Source organism: Neodiprion virginianus, chromosome 3 (assembly GCF_021901495.1).
Source record: "Neodiprion virginianus isolate iyNeoVirg1 chromosome 3, iyNeoVirg1.1, whole genome shotgun sequence".
In the NCBI taxonomy this organism is placed as follows: Eukaryota; Metazoa; Arthropoda; class Insecta; order Hymenoptera; family Diprionidae; genus Neodiprion; species Neodiprion virginianus.
Window position 1 is genome coordinate 8,303,507 of NC_060879.1, and position 20,922 is coordinate 8,324,428.

General features: G+C 35.1%; 1 protein-coding gene across 1 annotated transcript in view; it reads right to left on the reverse strand.

Annotated features, from left to right (window-relative positions):
- The window catches only part of LOC124301447 (carotenoid isomerooxygenase), a 49,007-nt gene extending 43,303 nt beyond the window's left edge, over nt 1–5,704 (reverse strand). The window contains exon 1 of the mRNA XM_046756510.1: nt 5,407–5,704. The gene's annotated coding sequence lies outside the window, so the exon portion shown is untranslated. The remainder of the gene's footprint in view (nt 1–5,406) is intronic.
- Between the last annotated feature and the right edge of the window lie 15,218 nt (nt 5,705–20,922).

Here is a 20,922-nt window from a genome sequence, read left to right on the forward strand (position 1 = left end):
CAAAATTGATGTAATTTTTTAGATACTTCTAAAAATTAAAGTGGTGATCGAAAAAATTTAATCGATCATTGTAGATTATAGTCAATTTATTATAAAATCTTTATAATTTATTTGTAGTTGAATTTATCTTTCAAAAATGAATCACTAATGTTACCTACACAGATATGCTGCAAGTATTTCACTGAAACTTTAATATTTGGAATGATATATTAGTTTGAGCTTTAAATTTTAGTTAAATCAGATATCCGCACCAATTCCGTGATTTCTTAAAATAAAACTATAATTACCTCAAAAAGTACTTCTGGTTTTTTGCATGTGTTTCATAGTCATAGGTTCAGAACTCGGTAAAAATATACAGATTAGCGATAATCATTAGACTACTTTAAATTGGTTTGACGAACAGTGGAGCTCTCGATGAGGCTAGACGCAGAGTTAGTAGTCTTGCAAATCCTAATTTTATGCTCTTGTAATCGAGTAAACTTGGTTTAACAATCTGTAGCACTTTCGAACCAGATGCAGCGATGAAACCGTCTTAAAATAACCAATTTTGGTATAAAACAATTCCCTGCATTTCGAAATTATCAATGTCTATCACAAATAGTTTGTACATAAAAATGATTAACAAGTAAATTTGTACACAAATTAGTGATATCCCCCCAAAAAGTACCTCTGGTGCAGAAACCTTTCATCAAGTATATTAAAAATGTGTTTTCATCCGTTATCAACAAAGATTGAAATCACATAATATCACCAAGTACATGTCTGTTAATTCACAATAAAAGCATGATTGAAACTTGACCCTTCGCGTCCACATCTCTCTGGAATCACACTGATGCCACACTGGGGTCAGACTGACTCTAAGCTTATCCTACTATAAATGATAATCAAGTACGTATAAAAAACAAAACAACTCATATATTGATGAACATTTAGAAGAAAAATGAAATTAGTAAGTCATACTCTGCGCGCCTCTTTCAAGGCATGATCCATACATGACACAATACTGATAGAATTTTATTTATTCCTCTAGGTATTTTTCCAAAAAGGCCCACCAAATACTACTTAATAGTTGGATTTTATTCTGGATTTTCATCGATGTATGAGTTATTTCGTTATTTATTTATATTTAATTATCATTTGTAGTTGGATAAGTGTAAGCTCAATCTGACCCCAGTGTGGCAGCACGATGATTCCAGAGAGATGTGGACGCGAAGGGTCAAGTTTCAATCATGCTTTTATTGTGAATTAACAGACATGTACTTGGCGGTATTATGTGATTTCAATCTTTGTTGATAACGGATGAAAACACATTTTTAATGTACTCGATGAAAGGTTTCTGCACCAGAGGTACTTTTTGGGGGGATATCACTAATTTGTGTACAAATTTACTTGTTAATCATTTTTATGTACAAACCATTTTTGACAGACATTGATAATTTCGAAATGCAGAGAATTGTTTTAGACCAAAATTGGTTATTTTAAGACGGTTTCATCGCTGCATCTAGTTGGTTCGAAAGTGCTACAGATTGTTAAACCAAGTTAACGCGATTACAAGAGCATAAACTTAGGATTTGCAAGACTACTAACTCTGCGTATAGCCTCATCGAGAGCTCCACTGTTCATCAAACCAGTTTAAAGTATGTAATCTAATAATTATCATTGATTTCTATATTTTTATTTAGTTCTGAACCTATGACTGTGAAACACATAAACATCACTTTCTTTCATTATACCATACGAATTGAATCCGTGTCAAAAAAATGACATCAGCACTGTGGCCAGTTAGATTTTTTATATTGTATCAAAGCGGTTCTTTTTTTGAAATTTATAAATTTGTGCTGAGATTCATATTGCTGACTTTACTTGTTCGAAGCTTTATGTGCCTTGAGTTACGGAACATCAATTACAATTAGCAGGATACACTTTGTTTATTCAACTTTATCAGGCAGACAATGCAACGTATCTTCCTTCATATACTTGAAGTTTCTATCAATCAAGCTTATTTGCATTTTATTGAGTTTTTGATTGAAGTTAATCGATCGGAAATCCAAATAAATCTCGTTTCTGAATCAGGCACTATGAAATAAAAAATTTGTTAATCCAACAAGTCATTATCCCCGCGGTATTCTAAGGTTAGATTCGACGGTCATGAGTTATGTCATGTTTATTCAGATTGAGTTTGTTTCACGCTCAGCCGACTATGGCGCTGTAGGTTTCTCTGTGTTGCCAACATAACTGTCCAGTGTGAAAAATTAGCCGTCTCAGATTCATTGTCCCCAAGTGTACGTATCTAATTAAGTTATCATCAAAATCATACCAGAGTTGTCATATTCTGTACATTTAACATATTTTTCTAAACTAATGCCAATGAGGTTAAACACTTCATCAAATCTACAGTGCGAGGAAGCTGTCGAATTTTCCACACTCACGATTAAGAATTAGAATATTTTCATCACCGCTCTCTGAATATATTCATAATTAAGCATCGAGGTTAGGTCGATGCGATGAAACTACTTTTTGAATGGTATGGAAGACAACCGAGCTACCGCAGAAGGCCCTACAGCTTTTATTCTATTACCTGTGTCAGCATGGTCTTTGTTCGTTTCGTTCGTATGAGAACTAATAATAATTTATATTTTGGTACTCTCTAATCTTACCTCTTGTCGCCGTCACATTGCATATTATTTCGTGACTATTGGAATAAAAATGTATCCCACGAAGTATGCTGTTCTTCGTCGTACAAATTTTCTCACATCAACTCATTAGCAGAATAATTTTTTGATGAGTATCTGACTGGCAATTCTTATTGTATCTCTGCGGACAAATATGGGTTTGACTGAATTAATGTAATTATTTAATCGATTTATTAAAAAATAATATTATTCTAACGATATTGTTTTTATAAAATTTGAGATAACTAGTTTTACAAAATATTACCGACATAATTTTTCGATGTATTAAAATCGAAATTGATGTTTAAAAAAAATATCGATTCTTTTTGGCACTTCTGACATCCCTATCACATCATATGTCACGCAGCTAACGGATTGTTTCCGAAATTTAATATACCGCACTACCGCGTTACGTTAGTATCTAAATGAATCCATTATTTCGTCGAAATTGGTCAATAATTGACAGTATATTTAAATTTTTTTACGATGTTTCGGTTGGTCAGCTGCCAACCCTCTTCAGGCTTAAAATTAATGACTCCTCGTAGCATAGTTGTTTTGTCTCATCGCCATTTTGTGAAGAAGTGATTACGTTATTATCGACCGAGCGAGCGATCGACACGCGCTCTCTTGTGCTATCTACGTAATTATGATGTATATACAGTTCAAGCGTATGCCGTATATCTATATTTCGGCTGTCCGATCGATCGTATTTATACAGGGCTTGATTGAACGCTTCAAAAATCTATAAACGTATGAAACTTGTAGAATGTCGAATTTCATCGTGAGAGGAGACAATATATATGGTAATATTTTCGCCTGGGAGGTTGGAACGCTTCTCATCGCGGTGAAAGATAATGCAGTCGGGTCAAGGCTGCGCGCGTTCTTGTTTTTAATTTTTAATGAGCTTGACGCGATCCGACTGTTCCAGGGTTTTCATGTAGGATGGCAACCCTGAAAATTGTCACTGAAAATGACGAATCGGTCATTGACATTATCTGCGGGTATATGTCTGTTACATGTACAGTCAAAGGCAATATCTTCGCGAACAGCTGATGCGGGATGTTATTACGTTATCAAAGTGGTGACTATGAAAGACAGTATAATCTTCGTTCCAATTTCAAACAGAGGAAAACGAATCGTGAAAAATAAATTAGCGTCATGAAAAAATTGTGATCGAAACGATGAAAGATATGGGGCATTCCATGTCAACTCGACCAATGATTTTCTTTAACCATTTTTGACTTTTTTCAGGAGCTTATACAATTTTCCGATCTCAAAAAAGCGCTCCTGAATTTTTTCAAATCTTTTCCTAAAACAGTTAATTTTTTATGATCATTCAAATTGGCATTTTTTAAAAATCTTACATAGTTTATCATTCATTCCGATCATTCTGATATCGGTCTATTATGTGGCGATTTTTTTCGATTTTTTTCGCACTTTAAACATTATGAACAAATAAAACACATTTTTCTCAAAATCGCAAACAATTACGGAAAATTCTGTATTCTCGCGTCAAAAGATTTAGAATTGAACAAAGGATTTTCGAGAAATTTTCGATAGGTTTCAATAATCATAAAAAAATTAACGTTTGTAGGAAAAAGTCTGAAAAAATTCAAAAATGCTTTTTTGAGATTGATCGAATAAAAAAATTCTGAGGCGAACCAAAAATGGCGAGGGAAAATTATTGGTCAAGTTGACGTGGAATGGGCTATATGTAAGTTTGTCAAATCAAGAAAAGTTTTTCGAGGTTTATCTTGCTATTATTCTCCTTTAATGCTTGCATACTTAATATTTTCGCATCGCTGAATGGGGCAGGAAAAAAAAATACAAAAACGACAAACACCAACTTCGAAAGAAATGAGTTATTATTGAATTTCAGGTCACTACGAGGTGAAATTGTTTAAGTAGTAAAATTTATTGAATGCAAATTATAAAACTCGATTTACAAACAGCCTTTTGAAAAACTAGTTGGAACAGCTGACCTATTTCACCGTCAAAATGTTTTTGCAAATCAATTCCCAGTCCACGATTGACTGAATATCGAATTGTCCGTTCGTCCAGCTAAATGATGAATCGGCTGTACTATATCATCTGAATCAAAAGTTAGGATAAGAGGATAACCGTTGGAAAAACCTCCAGCAACATTATTTGTGACAATGAAGGTGCTCACAAACGAAATGAAATTCCTACCATGGAATAAAATTGTTTTTAAGCGAATTCGAATATCATAAGAGATATCGGCAAGTTCAGAAACGATTTTATAATTAACACGTTCCTAAGAACGAAGAATGTTCTTAAGATTGATTTCCAGCAATTTCTATAGATTTCCAATACTACTCCTGACTTCCATTTATTCTTGAGCCTTCTAGGCGATTTTCCATAATTTCCAAATTGGATAGTATCACAGCAAATGATAAAAAAAAAACATTGGAAATAACCTAGAACGCTGTGAAAACGTTTGGAATCAATAGAAATCACTTGGTAACCTGAAAATCAACGAAAGTACATGATAAGATATAAACCAGTCGAATTATAATGAATTGAAATCATTTGACGTTAACCGCAAGAGCCGTAACGATTTCCATGATTACCAAAGCCTGCTGCGCCATTTCTTAACATGATTTTCAATGATTTCAGTCACGGTGCTTGCTTCCTCCTGGTTTCAAAGGACATTCCAGTCATAAATTTCGTTTAATTAATAACTTGATTTCCAACTGTTGCATTTATGACTTACCCGAGCGAACGGCCCCTTGGCTATGATTCATTTCCATCACACGGTAAACATATTCCTTCACTAATGTTTGCCATTATTGCATATGACGTTGGCAGAGATTTTTTACGCGGTTTTCCTCCTTTCCTTAACCTTTCATTCGGACTTCAACGTCCGTTCGGCCTTAATCAGCACCCGTAACCGCATGTAGGAAAAACACTCGGTCCGATCCACGTCCCGAAAGGTATGCGAGACCAAACGCACGTACAACTTGTTGTCTTGTGCAGGGCGTCTTACCCAGACGATGCAAAACTACTGCCAACTTCTCGAAGACGCGATCGCGTTGCAAGTGTACATTTACGACTTTGGACTTCCGTCAAGGGGTCGATTGGGAGTTAAGGCACGCATTTCACACTTGGGTGGAAATTTTTCTCCCTCGTGATTAAACTGCTAAGAATTTTTCATATAATTGCTGAATCTCAAGACTAGACATATACATTTTTTCGATCAATTTCACCCAAAATCTGTTCAACATTTTTCTCTTTTTTCTCTTTACTTCCGCAGACATTCTGTGTTTGAAAATCATTCGTCATGTATCTGATAATAAAGATAAACCTATGATTTTTCTTCATCAAAATTTTTTACTTCTGGTTGAACCGTTGATGTTTTTTTTACAGAGAATCGCTAATACATGTTGTAACCTGAATGCAAAATAGATAGACTAAGGTCCGATGGACAAGTTAGACACGTATGTGTATGAGAGGTCCTCTCTATATAACCAAAGTTTTATGACCGACGCCAATCAGCGTCAGATCGCAATGGGACGCGTAATATGAAGAACCGTAGAAGCCTGTTATTTGTTAATAAATATTATTCGTTGTAATATGAATGCGTGTGTAATTTTATTTGGTTTATACGGGCGAGTAACCTCTTAAATATACAACATATAGAGATTACATAACGACCGATGGGTATCGATTGTACCTTTTTCTTTGGAAATTCTTATTCCCCCCGAATTTCTTTTAGATTTCACCTAATATTTTTGTAAAATATGGAAAATCGTACCGATAACATTTGAATAAACAGAACGATATCGATATGAGTCAGCCTTCATTTCAATGCAAAACCAGTTGGCACAGCAAAATTGCAGTGATCACATGTCGTGCAGATTAAAATCCAATACAACGACAATTAGCTTGTCTCAGCAATCGATTAGCCTAGGAATGAGCGCAGAGTTCGATCCGATAACCAGCATGGTGAGATAAAACCGAGTAGCCATAGGTTGCTAGTCGTCCATTTAAAGTGCTGATTAGTTGTCTGGTTGATGTATTGTAATCAATGACGGATCCGGCATAAGACCGACTCGTGATACTTGTCTTATGATGTATGAAAAATAAGGTTGTTATTTAGTTTGGGAGACGATAAAACGCATCGCGTCATAGTCATGTGCTTTGGCGCTGAGAAGATAAGGCAGTCGCATTAATTGCATACGGTATATCATCTGTACAATGTCATCGACACAGCATACGATGTATTTATACGATATCGCGAAACTTTCATCCAACCAGAAATCACGAGTTTGCGGCGCATTGTAATTAGATACGCCTTCGATGCAGCAATGGCGCTTGCGTTAAGGAATAATCAACTAGACTGTCTGAATAAAAAAAGTTAGGACGAGGCACAAAAAATCTCCAAGAGTGTTATTTGCTTCAATGATAGTGAATGCGAATGAAAAAATATCGTACCGTGTGAGAGAAATGAATTTGAGCAAGTTCGAGTGACATTAGCTAAGATATTTACAATTGGTAAAAGGGTGTTTATACTTATACGTTTGAAAATGATTAAACTCAGGGTTTTTTCAATTCTATTACTTATTAGGGACGTTGATTCAATCATGTTCAATGTCTTAATGCTTCAGAGCTGCAGGGAATCAGGTGATGACACAAAAATTTATCGGCCTGTTTCGTGATAATGTTGGTAGACAAATAAGATTGCCGCATGCATATCTTTGATTAAAACATCAGAAGGTGCTTGATCAAAGAGAAGAGGTGAAATTTGGTACTGTTATATTTTTAGCCAAATATTTGCACGAACTATTCTTGATTTTATCAGTGAAATTTACCCTCATGATGATTGTGCAAATTCAAAATCTAGTTTATCTTTTTTTTCTATCATAGACAGTGTTTTGTGGGTAAGTTGGGCTTTTACCATTGGAACCCCATGAGTAAAAAATAGTTAAATCTAAAAATTTGTTCGGCTGGTACTGTTCACCTTCGATTTTAAAGTTCGTAGTCATCGTGAGATTCGACATATTTGTAATTAGATTCCATGACTGTATGAAGAATTTCATCTGTACAAAATCCGTTATCCTTTTTATGAAAATTCCTTTTCCTAAATCTACAACTAGGTTAAAATACTTGATATCCTTATCTTGTAAATTGAAACGAAGAAAGTTGAATCGCCAATGTAACTAGAAAGATGTTAGTATCGATACGTTTTTTTCTTTATTTTCGTATCAAAAATGTATATTTTGTCAGATTTTGAATCGGACAAATGCACAGTGAGTTTTCTGTATCATAGAAATGATACTATAAAGTAGACTGGGCCAAAAAAATTGACTATTTTTTTTTTTTTGAAAAATATATTGAGAATATCATTCAGTATGGCAAAAAAAAAATTTCATGAAATTTTAAGCCCTTAATATTAACTTTAAGAGGTCTATCATCGCTATTTTTGATTTTTAGTAATAATTTGATGTTTTACGTCAGAACTGTCGAAATATTGAAGTGAAAAAATTTATGTTCACTCATCCCTTTATAAAATTAAATTCCCTACAAAAAAGGTCCGATTATAGATTTTTGTCAGACAAGCCGTTTCCGAGTAATTAAGCTTAATAAATTGATATAATTTCTCGATTTGACTTTTTTAATTTGGAATTTTGTGACTAACGAATCAATGAATGTATAAAAAAGATCATGACAGATTCTTAAAGGAAATTTAATGTTCTACAAAAAAGATCTCTTAATATTTTTGCCTCAATTTAATTTTTCAAAAGTTATTCTCAATTAAAATTGAAGAAAAAATTGAAATTTCAAAGTTTCAAATCGAGAAATTATATCAATTTATTAAGCTTAATTACTCGGAAACGGCTTGTCTGACAAAAATCTATAATCAGACCTTTTTTGTAGGGAATTTAATTTTATAAAGGGATAAGTGAACATAAATTTTTTCACTTCAATATTTCGACAGTTCTGACGTAAAACATCAAATTATTACTAAAAATCAAAAATAGCGATGATAGACCTCTTAAAGTTAATATTAAGGGCTTAAAATTTCATGAGATTCTTTTTTTTGCCATACTGAATGATATTCTCAATATATTTTTCAAAAGTAAAAAAAAATTGTCAATTTTTTTGGCCCAGTCTACTATACAGTAATTGCTTCGAGTTTCTAGTTGAAATTCATAACTTTCAAATTTCCTTCAGTTCTGTAAAAGTGGTGTTTAATTAACGTCAACGCTTTGTTCGCGTCCCTGAAGGCAGGGGAAGAAAGAACAAGTAAATAAATTATCTGATACTTGGCATCGTGACAATTGGGCAAACGTCTTACGTAATTCTGAGTTGTATAATATTTCGCCCTGACTGACAGCAATGAGAGAATATTCTTCGGAGTAATTATATACACGAGCTAAAAATAAGAATGCGTTTAGAAAGAAACAACAAACGAAGAACCGCTTAATCAAGCCAAACAAAACCGGAGTGGAGCTCCGCGTTTTTCAATTCACTACAATTTCGTTGACACTCGCACGTTCAACGATGCAGTACTTTTATTTCATTGTTCAATACGGCATTTTGAAGTGCTCATCGCATTGCCGAGGCAACTGAGTGACTATTCAGGCTCAGTTCCATAATTACTATTCATTGCTCATTCCGAACGAGAAACCGGATACCAGGTGATTCACGATCCTAAAAATATTCGAGCAACGTAGAGATTAAGTGACATTTTTTGGTCGAAATAGGGAGGGGTTTACTCGAAAATCCCAAATTCATACATTTCATGCCTTTGAAATGATGAATTTTTGGGCTTTGAAGAATAAATGATTCAAATTTGGCACAAATCGATATTCTTATTGCTTATATCATAGCATGATGTGCAAGGCAATTTGAATGAAATAATTCATTTCGGTTACTATCATGTGTCAGGATTTTATGAGAATGCACAGTGACATAGAATCACATTTACATGGCACTTTATCAGATCTTTTCGAATTATAACGACAACTGTAGTACCGAAGCGAAACATAACCTTTTTACACTATCCCCACTTCTTGGGTTGGTTGAATTTTGGTCTTTATGAAAGCTGTATTTCTACTTTTACCGTGAGAGTGCTGCGAATCCTGCGATGCCTAGCGGCAGATTGCTGTACTGGTAATAACTTAAATCTTGCGACTTATCAGTGAAATAATAGAGAATTACCAGTTATCAGAGTGTTTTTCGAGATTTGAATTTTATCGGAGATCCAGAATTTTCGTTAGGTCTACCTTTTGACGCGATCTAAATACTTACCATGACCAAACATTTCCGTTAGTTTTTTAACACCTCGTGGAACTTTGAAGGTGAATCTTAGTTACAAATTTTCATAACCAAATCGATCCCTGTAGAGGCAGCATTGAAGTAACAACGGCCTTAGGACAAATTGGAATGGTTGATATTTGTAGTTCACGATCGTTGAAAACTCCGTTATTTTTTTACCCAATTAAGATTTCCCCGCCAAGTGGTTAGAGCTACTGATACCTATATTTTAACGAGAGAAGTAACTGAAGTTATTATACAAATATCTTGTACTTTACGGAAGCAGCGTAGGATTGATCTCTGTTGATCTTGGAATTCACACGTCTCGACCGGTATATTTCTGACTCGCATCACATGCCCTGTTCTGTTATCGATAAGCTCTTCTTTTCTCAAACTGGATTTTTCCGCACTCGTTATAAGCAGACTCTCGAAGTGCCGATTAGTAAATATGTTTATTGTAACACCTTCGTCATTTTACGCTTTCCAACTCACTAAGCTGCGATTGTACTTCGTCTTATCTTACTCCAAATTCGAACAATCATCCAAAACAGAAGAAAAAAAAAATTAACAGTATCACCGTCAATTGAGTTTGTAGGATCCCTTGCTTCCCTTTTATTGTTTAAGTAGAAATTTGTAGAGGAGATTTAAAAGACACTACACGCAACTAAGTTTTTTAAAAAAGGAGCAAAACTGTTTATTCCTTGTTGCATAGTTATTTGTCGCGTGAATTCGTTGGTGGAATTTTTTTTTTAAAACGGCTCTTATAGCCTTTTTCAATCACCCTCTTTAACTGTCGGTTGTGTTGCCCTGTACAACTATAATTTGTTTTTTTTTTTCATTTCCAACTGGTCAACTTTTAACCAATGCAAAAATGCGGCTTACAAAGTACGTAGTCTATTGCCGTGGCAGATCTTTGAATGTTTCAACTTCGACCTGGATAGTTTTCTCCACTTCCGTTCCGCAAGAGAAACTTCTGGGAAATCATATTCAAACTTGAGTGAAAAATGGAGTTCAAAACTTCTGATGAACTGGGCAGTTGAGAAAGTTATTTAATCCACACCGAAGTCCGTAAATATGAAATGCATTGAGTGTATAATGGATAAATAAGCTATAAACAGGCGAATAGTAAGCCGATCTTTATAAATACATGTGGGCTTCTGAATGTATACGTAATGCATGGCTGTTTTGAATGGATGCAAACTAATATTTTTCACTCAAAAATATGATTTTTGCGAACATTTTCACCGTGGCCAAAAATCCAAAATATTAAATTGAAAACAGATTAACGAATCGAAAATGGATATTCGAGCATTTGGTGTAACTCTTATATTACAATGAGCCCTAGAAATAACGTTATACGATAGTTTATAAATAATTAATTTATTGACCCGTTCTTGGTATAAACAAAAAAATCGTAAAAACGTTGCACCGAGTCTTGGCATCCGAAAAATACAATAGTTTCAAGAAGAATATTATTACGTTCGCACTATGAAATAAGAAAATCGAATTTTACTTTTAAACTTTAGTGATGGTGCTGAAATTTCGTGACGAAACGGTTGCATGCGTAATTCTATCAACGATTTTTTTAAAGGAATTTGTGACTTCGGCTCATCCGCTCTGCCTAAAAATTCGGTCGCAGAATTCTCCCTGAATTCTGCACAAATTGTATCATTTCACGCCAAAGTATTCGTTCGAGATCAAGATGAGAAAAGCGTACAACTAGATATATATATATAAAATATATACCGAGAGTTTGGAGTTAAAAATATTTTGTTTACTCTCGTGACTGAACGACGCACGTCCAAAAGACGTAGCTTGGATTCAAACGAATATAGACGAGATGCCTCTTAGCACAAGAAGAACTGGGCCAGGGATCCGACAGGTTATTGAACGCGGTATCGCTGGGAAATCTGTGGGGGAGAATGCTGCTTTAATTTTGAGTCAACTTAACAAAGAGGAAAGGATTTTTCCAAAGAGCTTTGCTTGTACCGTTCATTGATGTATTTTCTTTGCTACTGAGCAGAAATGATACGGAGGTTATGCATGTGATGCCAGTTTTTTTATGTTGAGTAAACCTCAAATAACTGTTGCAGTGATTCGGGAAAACTTGGCAAACTTTTTTTCATCAACTAATTGACGATTGATGACTTAGACGAGTCATCCTAACGATATAATTTCAATCCGCCACTTGATGTGGGAGAGTTTAACATCTCATGCGCAGTTTCGAGTAAGTTGGCTGCCCTGTCTTGCGGATAAATATATTGCCGTGATACGATCTCATCGACCAATCGAGTTCAATCGATTTGCGCATGCGTAAAGTATCGCTTGGAATAGAAAGTTTCACTGTTTCCTCTCGGCACGCTAATTTTAGCAAAACTGGTACAGTGGTTCATCTGAAATACGAGCTACAGAAAACTTGAAAATTAGAGAAGATTTTATAAAAATTCATTTTAATGCCGAATGTTGTGTTTCAAATTTTATCGGACTGTCTCAAAAATTGTAAGATTTAGCGACTGCTGCTCAAGTCACGGAATTGAACTCGCATTTTGTTTCGGACCGAAAACAAGTTGGCCGGAAGGTCAAGGCATTAATTAATATTACTGTACAACATATGACATATGCTTGATTCTGTGCTTGTATTTCATACACGAAGCCAATAAAGTTTACTGAACTATCTTGAAGAATGTAGACGTTGCAAGTTTTTGAGAATTTTGGATGTCTGCCGATTTAAAACCGAATGTGAAGGAGGTCTGTCGAAGTTACCGAAGCATCGTCTGAGTCTAGATAATTTTCCATCCAAATGTCAGCCAAATCGGTCCAGTGGTTTGTCTGGTATCGTCTTCACAAAATTCCGATAAGCACACGCACAGCATACATCCGTTTTTGAAGATGCCACGGGCCAACAAATGAAAAAAATTGCATTGTGCTGGGGTTGACACCCGTCGTTTCGTACGTATTTCGACCTGCTGAACACGAATCTGAAGTTTAATGTGGATGTCGATGGATTCATTTTATAACCTCAAAGCCTAATATTCAAATCACCCCAAAGGATAAGCCTATTAATGATGAGCGCTCAAAACCTCAATAACGCCGAAATCCCAACCCTGAAAAAATCGGAAAAGTGAATAACCCCCAAAGCCTAACCCCTAATTTGGCGTTTGACGTTATGAAGGTTTTTAGGCTTTGGGATTGTCGGAATATTGAGCTTTCGGGTCATTGCGAGAGTTATATAGTCGTGAAATCTCGTGAAATCGTGAAATCTGGTGACATCTTTTGAAATCTTTGAAACCTTCTATAATCTTTGAAATTTATTGAAATCTCCTGAAATCCCTTTATATTTTTGAAAATCTCCTGCAAACCCTTGAAATCCTCTAAAATTCTATAAAATAATTCGACAAACTTGTGAAGTTCTAAGTAATTTTGTGTTATCCATTGAAATTTTATGACTATTGTTCTGCTTATAAATTATGACCTTTGGGAAAAATAACTCCAATTACGTCAACGAGACTAATCGTATATATAATTTGATGTCGCACTTTCTTTTAACGATGAGTCTTCATAATCAAATCAATGATGGATAGATGCGTTTTGTGCCTATGATTTCATTTGCATCTATTTATTTTCGTATTTATTAAGGGGGAAGATCACTGTGCCGGCCGAAAAAATAACCGCTTTTTAAGAATTTTTTTCACAGGGATAACTGATTAATAAACGTATCGGATTGTCGGTATTTATCAAGTTTACATTGAACTTGTTTGGTGTAAATTTTGATTAGCCATTTTTTTTATATTAACAAAGATATGGGCCGTGACTCAACGACTAATAATAAAAGTTCACCTCCGTTGTGGCATTGCTATCTCGGTGATGGTTTGTCTGAAAATAAACAACAAAGTTTTATCAATATCTATACAAATTTGGCTATCGTGACATGTAGTTATTTGTATTTTCATTATTTACAAAATGCCCACGGAATAAAAATTTTCTACATTCCTACCGTCCTTTTTTTTTTATTCACACAGTTTGTAACGATAGCAATTGGTACATTTTTTGAAACCGGCTACGTACGTCGATGGCTACATTTGTAGAGATGTTGATGAAATTTTTTTTTTTATTTTCCGTCAACCCTTTACCGAGATATCAATGCCACAACGCAGGGGAAATTTTTTTATTAGTCGTTAAATCAAGGCCCATATCTTTCCCATATAATGAAAAAAAATGTTAATAAAAAACTTAATAAAACACCGCCAATGCAATCCAAAATTGACTGCGCAGTATCGGATTGCACTGGTTGCTCTTAAATGTTTATAAAAAATTAATAAATCACAGTTGCGTGTCCAAAACATGGCAGAATATAAGTACGGACTGTCTTTCGCGTAATGGCACAAGCTGTATCCAGATACTATTTTTGTCACGGAATCACTTTTCTTCTGCGCTATTGCTTGGTCTATTAGCAGGGACGCCAGGCGGCTGCCACATACTGGCCCACCTCTACCACCTGAGTTCGGTCTCCTGGTCTCTAGTCTTCTTGCCTGAAGCCTCGCCGAAACTATTTGTTCTTATTTGTATATTACGACGAAGAGTAAGGAGAAAAAGTTCACTCTGGCAACTACGTTTATTCTGTTTCTTTCATTTCAGCAGGAGAGAGGACATGAAACCTCCCGCGAAAGAAATTTATTTTTGAGTATATAAACCAATCAATACCCCAAAAGCTACAAATCACTAAGGTTATTGATTATTACGGAAAAACAATACATATTATTATTTTGATAAAATGGTTGTAATTTCGGTATATAGTTTTTCTTTAATTTCTTCCAGTTATCCACTGTCGTCGCTATTTACTCAAGTATTTACTACAAAGAACCAAAGAAAACGTTATATGCGAGAGGTCATATATGCATAAGTTTGATATATTTCATTTACGTATAGATATAATTTACTATTTGTTGCATATTATGCAATGTCCGTCGATCGTATATTATTGGCTACATTGTTGGCGTAGTGCGGAATGGTATGAATTCTACTCTGTTTTCTACCAAGTATAGTAGAATATAGCTTTTGTTATACTCTCAACAAATCCCGAACAACTTTCACATTTTTGTATTTTTAACCAACCTTAAACCGATGATTCAGATTATTTCGCATATTTAATTTCGTGGTCGCCAAGTGGTCGCAAATGTATAAAATAAAACCATGTAGGTTTAAGCACGAGAACATGTTGTATCAAACACATTCCGAAGATACAGCTGTCTGTAGAAAATTAATCTGAACACCAAGTTCATCCGAAATCCAACCTTAAATTATTTTTGACAAATTGAGGATAAATTATGTTATCTGAGGCTTACCAGTAAATGATCCATAGTGCGTGTGGACAGGTAGTTGACACTGATGTCGTTCATTTCCTTCACTTACAATTAGGGTTAGGCTTATAGACTTACAGAGATAGTCTTCCCGATCTGTGCAACGAACTGACAACGAAGCCGTAATTAGAAAGAGAGAACAACAGCTGGAGCCGGACCTCTCGCTCTAATCGGTAACTTAGCGGGAGGAACACATAGACTTATAGAAGCATACCTCCCGGTTTGTCTTGATGCTTTTCTCCCTGGCGGCTGTTTCCCACTCTTTCGATCGTGCAACGGAGAGGTCCGACTACACCTGTGCTCTTAATTATGGCTTCAGCTCGGTGCACAGACGGCGCAATCTATTTCCATAAGTTTATGGTTAGGCTTTTCTCGTCACTCTCACTCTCGCACTCATTGAATTGTTGACGACGCGGTCCGCTCGGTTCGTTCCCTGTCCCGTGAAGTAACCAACTAACTAACCGATGCTAGAACAAAGTGGATCCCTCAAATCTCAGCGGTGCTTTTATATGGGTGAAAGTATTTTACTTGTGTTTTAATGATATATTCTGTTGCACGGTAATCATACAGTAATCGTATGCCGATAAGGTGGGACAAGTTGTTTGAAAAATTACTGACCTGACAGATATGTAACAATAAGCCAGACGTATTTAGCAATTGGAGTGATTATTAAAATCCTTGACATCGGCTACGCATAACGATAGCTACATTTATATAGATATTGATTAAATTTTGTTTTTTATTTTCAGATAACCCTTTACCGAGATATCAATGCCACAATGGAGGGGATATTTTTTTATTAGTCGTTAATTAAAGACCCATATCTTTAATTAAACAAAAAATTGTATAAAGATTTATGTAAAACAAGTTTAATATACACTTAATAAAATACCAACAATCCGGTCCCGTTATCAATTAGTCATCCTTGTAAAAAAAATTCTTAAAAATTGGTTACAGCTTCCCCCTTAATTTCGTGTAAAAATTGACGTTCGGATTTTCATAGTAGATTAGCAGAAAATGCTTCGTTTCGTGGAAAATTGTGATTTTCGACCATTTGCTACTTGTGCTATTTTTGCAATAAATATATAAACCAATCTTATACTTTTTTAAACTCAGAAAAATTTCAGGCACCATGTGGAACCAAACAACTTGGCAGTTGTTACCAAAAAAATTAAATAAACAAACGAACGGAAAAGGTTCAAATTTCTACGGTGCGTAGCTTTTTTGTAGTGGAATTCAGGAAAGTTACTCGCATCCCGAAGATCGTTCAAAAAAATGTGTGTTTTTTGACACGTGTACTATTCCTACATTTCCCGCATTTCAGGGGCCAAAAAGTACAGGATATGAGTGACTTTCTTGAACGTTGCTACAAACGAGCGTTTCCGTTTGCTTATTTATTTAATATAGGAAGAAAAAGGAGGACTTTGCTCGATCGGTAAAGGTGCAACTGCTACATGCTCTTAAGTGCATCAAGAATCCTGATTCTTTTTGAGTCCAGTTTTTAGTGCAAATTTTTTAAATTGTTCGAAATCCTTTGCAATCCGTTAAAATCTACTGAAATCCGTTGATCTCCTTTGAAACCCCCTGAAGTCTTTTGTCATCATTTGAAATACCTAAAATCTTTTAAGATCTTTGAAAATCCTTTGAAATCCCACGAAGTCTCTTGTAATCTTTTGGAGTCTGCCGAAATCATTTGAAATCTTTTAAAATCTTTGTAATTTTGAAATCAGGTGTACATCAAATCGACGAGTGATTAACCCCGGGTTATTGGGATGTTGGGTTTTTGGAATTTATTGGCGTATTGGACTTTTGAGTGACCGTGACATTTGGATATGACATAGATGTATAGATATAGACGAACCGGCCGTACGTGACAAAAAAATTGACCATGTGCTCGTCTCTCAAATTGATGTATCAACTGGCTTTTTACCTCTAGCGGCCAAATTAGTCCATTGACGCACTTTCGACTCCAGATTCGTGTTCAGCTGGTCGAAATACGTAAGAAATGTTGGGTCTCGACCCCAGCACAACACGCTTTTATCTGTGGGGCTGTGTGCCTAATTCAAAATGATTTTGTAATTGAAAACATGGAAAAAACTTCGTTTACGAACGTTGTACCTGAGAACTACGATAGCGTGAAAAAAAAATTCCATACGTTTAGTGAAGAATCTTATCTCACATCAAAGTATCCGATATCCTATATCTGATACGTATCTGTAAAGTTTCAATAGTTACTGAAAGTATCTGATACACCTATACGCATAACCCAACGTGATAATCAGATGGTTATCTGACTTATTATTGAATTCTCTCAAGCTGTATGAAAAAAGGTGGAATGTCAAATATATTCCTGCGTACTGGGTGCGATCGCTATGCACATATTTGCATCTGTGAAGAATTCGTATTGTTTCCGTCGCATAGCGAACAATCTTTGTTATATTTCACCCGCATTTCAATGCCGTGATATATTAAATAAGAGACGAAATTTTTAGTGCAGCGCTTACAACACGTGACATCCACATCTTTCAGATATTAAAGCGTTTATTGACAGTGAAATAGTATGGTTAAATTACTCCTGCCATCATTTTATTTAAAAAAAAAAGTAAGACGTTTCGATTGGTGACTATCAGCGATGCTCTCAAATCCAAAATAAAATTGCAAGTGGGTCAAGGGTGGCCATGTCGATTTTGTGGGACCGTTTGAATACACCTGGTAAATAATTAGCAAACATTATAACCGCAACCTTGACCAAGTTTTTAACTAACGCTCACGCTGATCACGCCAAAGATCTGAATGTAAAAAGAAATTTCCTCCATTGCACAGAGGTTTAAATTGCACTTTTTCGCTTTCGGGTATTAAAATTGAGTACGAGTTGCCCTTATTTAGCTCACTAACGAGCAAAACTTATACGACTCGGTTGATTTTCTCCTTTCTTTTGACGTCGTGGTTGCTGCATTGTTCAGCCCAATTGCCAGATTGTTAAACAGCGTTCGGCGCACGTGGCTACACACCTGCAGCTGATTGAAGTATGTTTATTTAACATATTGTAATTGGAAGATAATCAATGTAGTTATTATCAGTCGGAGTTCGGCTGCCTCAAGAACTCTTACAGTAGGCAACAGCTACTGCGGAAATTTGACATTCTTGTTCCATAAACAACGTAATTCCACTTTTCCTCATACATCGTAACCGCGTTGTGCAATTAATCTGAAACAAAGAACCGACCACTCGTTCAGCTGACGTTCTTTTCAGACCTGGTTTAGTTACGTATCAAGATGCGGAAGTCTTTTAAATCGGGGGATAAAATATGTTCCATGAATTGATTCGGTAAACTAACTGTGGACAAAATTACCGCGTACTAAAACATCTCTAAGAAAATATGTTGAACAATTGAAACTGAACATCATCACGTCTGGATGAAGTAAATGTTCGGAAAAATTCGAAAAATTCTAATTGTGATAATGCGAAGTAATTGATCGGAAGCTCGGACAAATGAAACCTGAAAAATACACGTACGTATAAATACCTTGCCACTGAATTATGGGACACACGAATGATAATTGTACTTTGTAATCCTGATTTCTCCTTTTTAATCTTTACCTCTCTTTTATTCGTATAAAAATTGTAAATTAAAAGATGAAAGCTATATATTATAATTGTAATATAAGTATGACGTGTACGTATTATGTGTACAGTAGCGGTCAAAAGTATTTTGACAAAGATAGTAATTGAGTTAATTACATGAAAGTATGAACCACAAAAATCAATAATATTATTTGTTGAAAGAAATTCGATGTTCTACATAATTGTTAAAAATTAACTTTCGATTGCTCGAAAATAAAGTGAAAATAAAGAAAAGTAAGAAATACGATTGATCAAAGTAATTACGAATTTCATATTATCAAAATACTTTTGAACGCTACTGTATATGTGTATATAGCAACTGATAAGCGGGTCGTAGTCCAGAAAGTCTTGTAATTACGTGAAACAGATTCTTTTGTCGTAGAATGAGGTACTTATACCTAGATCATTGCTTTGTGTCTGTTCGACGATTAATCGTTTAACCAACAACAGATCCTGTCATCCCGACGGTGATGGTTCAAGGCCAGAAATCCCTTTAGAAGCGTGAAAAATAGGTATTTTTCGAGAATTTTTTTAAAGGGGATAAAATAATCTAATCATTTTCAAATTTTAACATCATTTTATTGAAGTATTCAAGTTTGGAAGGAATTTTTTTTTGTTGCGATGATACACAAAATAGCGCCGTTATTAAGGGTCTTCGGACGCCTGTTTTCCGTGACATCGAAAAGTGCCGCAGTTGTCACTCTTTTGCTGTTGATCTAAAAAAGATTTAACAAGTGTCATTCGTTTACTGACATATTGAGGGGAAGGATATACCTAAAAAATGATGACAAAGTGCAAAATTGAAAATTTGGGAGCGCTTTTACTCTAAAGTTCGAATTTTCAACCATTTTTTCGACATACTTGACACCTAAAAAGGTATTTATTCACACGCTATCTTTCAAACTTTAGGTATATCCTTCCGATAATATTACTGAGTGTGATCTCCCAAAATTTCATCGAAATCGGACGATAACTTTTGGAGCTACAACACGAGCAGTTTTTGAAAATGTTGTTTCGAGATAATCGCGTTTAAAGTTTCAACATGTGAAAACTAGTAATTGTAGTGACTTACCGGTTAATCAGCGATGCCAGGCGCGTACAGCAGACCTTATTCTTCCTCGAAAAGCTGATTTTCTTCCGCCAGCTGTTTTTTCCGGGCAGTACGAGCTTCTTTCGTCTCAGAAAGACTCAGTCTGTTTTGCCGTCCAATTCGCGCCTCATCCGAGGTCGCTCCGTTCTACACTATATGCGATAACTCCGCAAATATTCATTATTTCGGGTTTTCCTTTGGTCAGTATATTCTTTGGGTATTATACTTTCGAAATATGTAAAAAAAAATCGATTTTTTGAAAATTTCAAAGGGATTTCCGGCCTTATTAACGTGAGAAAAATCGACTAGGTCACCTCCATAATGCGTTCCGTATCGTGTCATTATTCTTTTTTCGAAAACTGACGGCAAACAAAAGAAAATCCGTACGTTAGTCAATACACTTCAATGATACAACATTGAAAATTACCAGAAAAGATCAAATGTTCACGTTTTGCTTTCAGTAAATCAATGTTTTTCAAATACTAATTTTGTAAAATTCAACACGTAGCTTCGTTGAATTCGAAAAAAACTTTCAAGTTCTGACCAATTGTGATAAATTATTAAATTTTGTTTTTATTGAATGTGAATTTTGAGCATATCAACCTTTTCAGAACTGCATTAAATATAACGATGAAATTTTTATTTTCAACAAAAACATCCCATTTTTTAGAATTTTCTTATTCAAGCCATATAAAAATTACGCGTGTCGATTGCAACGGACAGCAATTTTTTTTTCAAGTTTACTTATCGGGAGATAATACAGAAATTAAAGTATCTTTCAAAATTTTTTCATTGCACCATATCATAAAATGGCGGCTGTTGGAATATTAGCATAAAACGCGTGTTTCTTGCTGTGTGGCGCGATTTTTGGAGCTCCGGTTGTCAGAAAAAATGAACA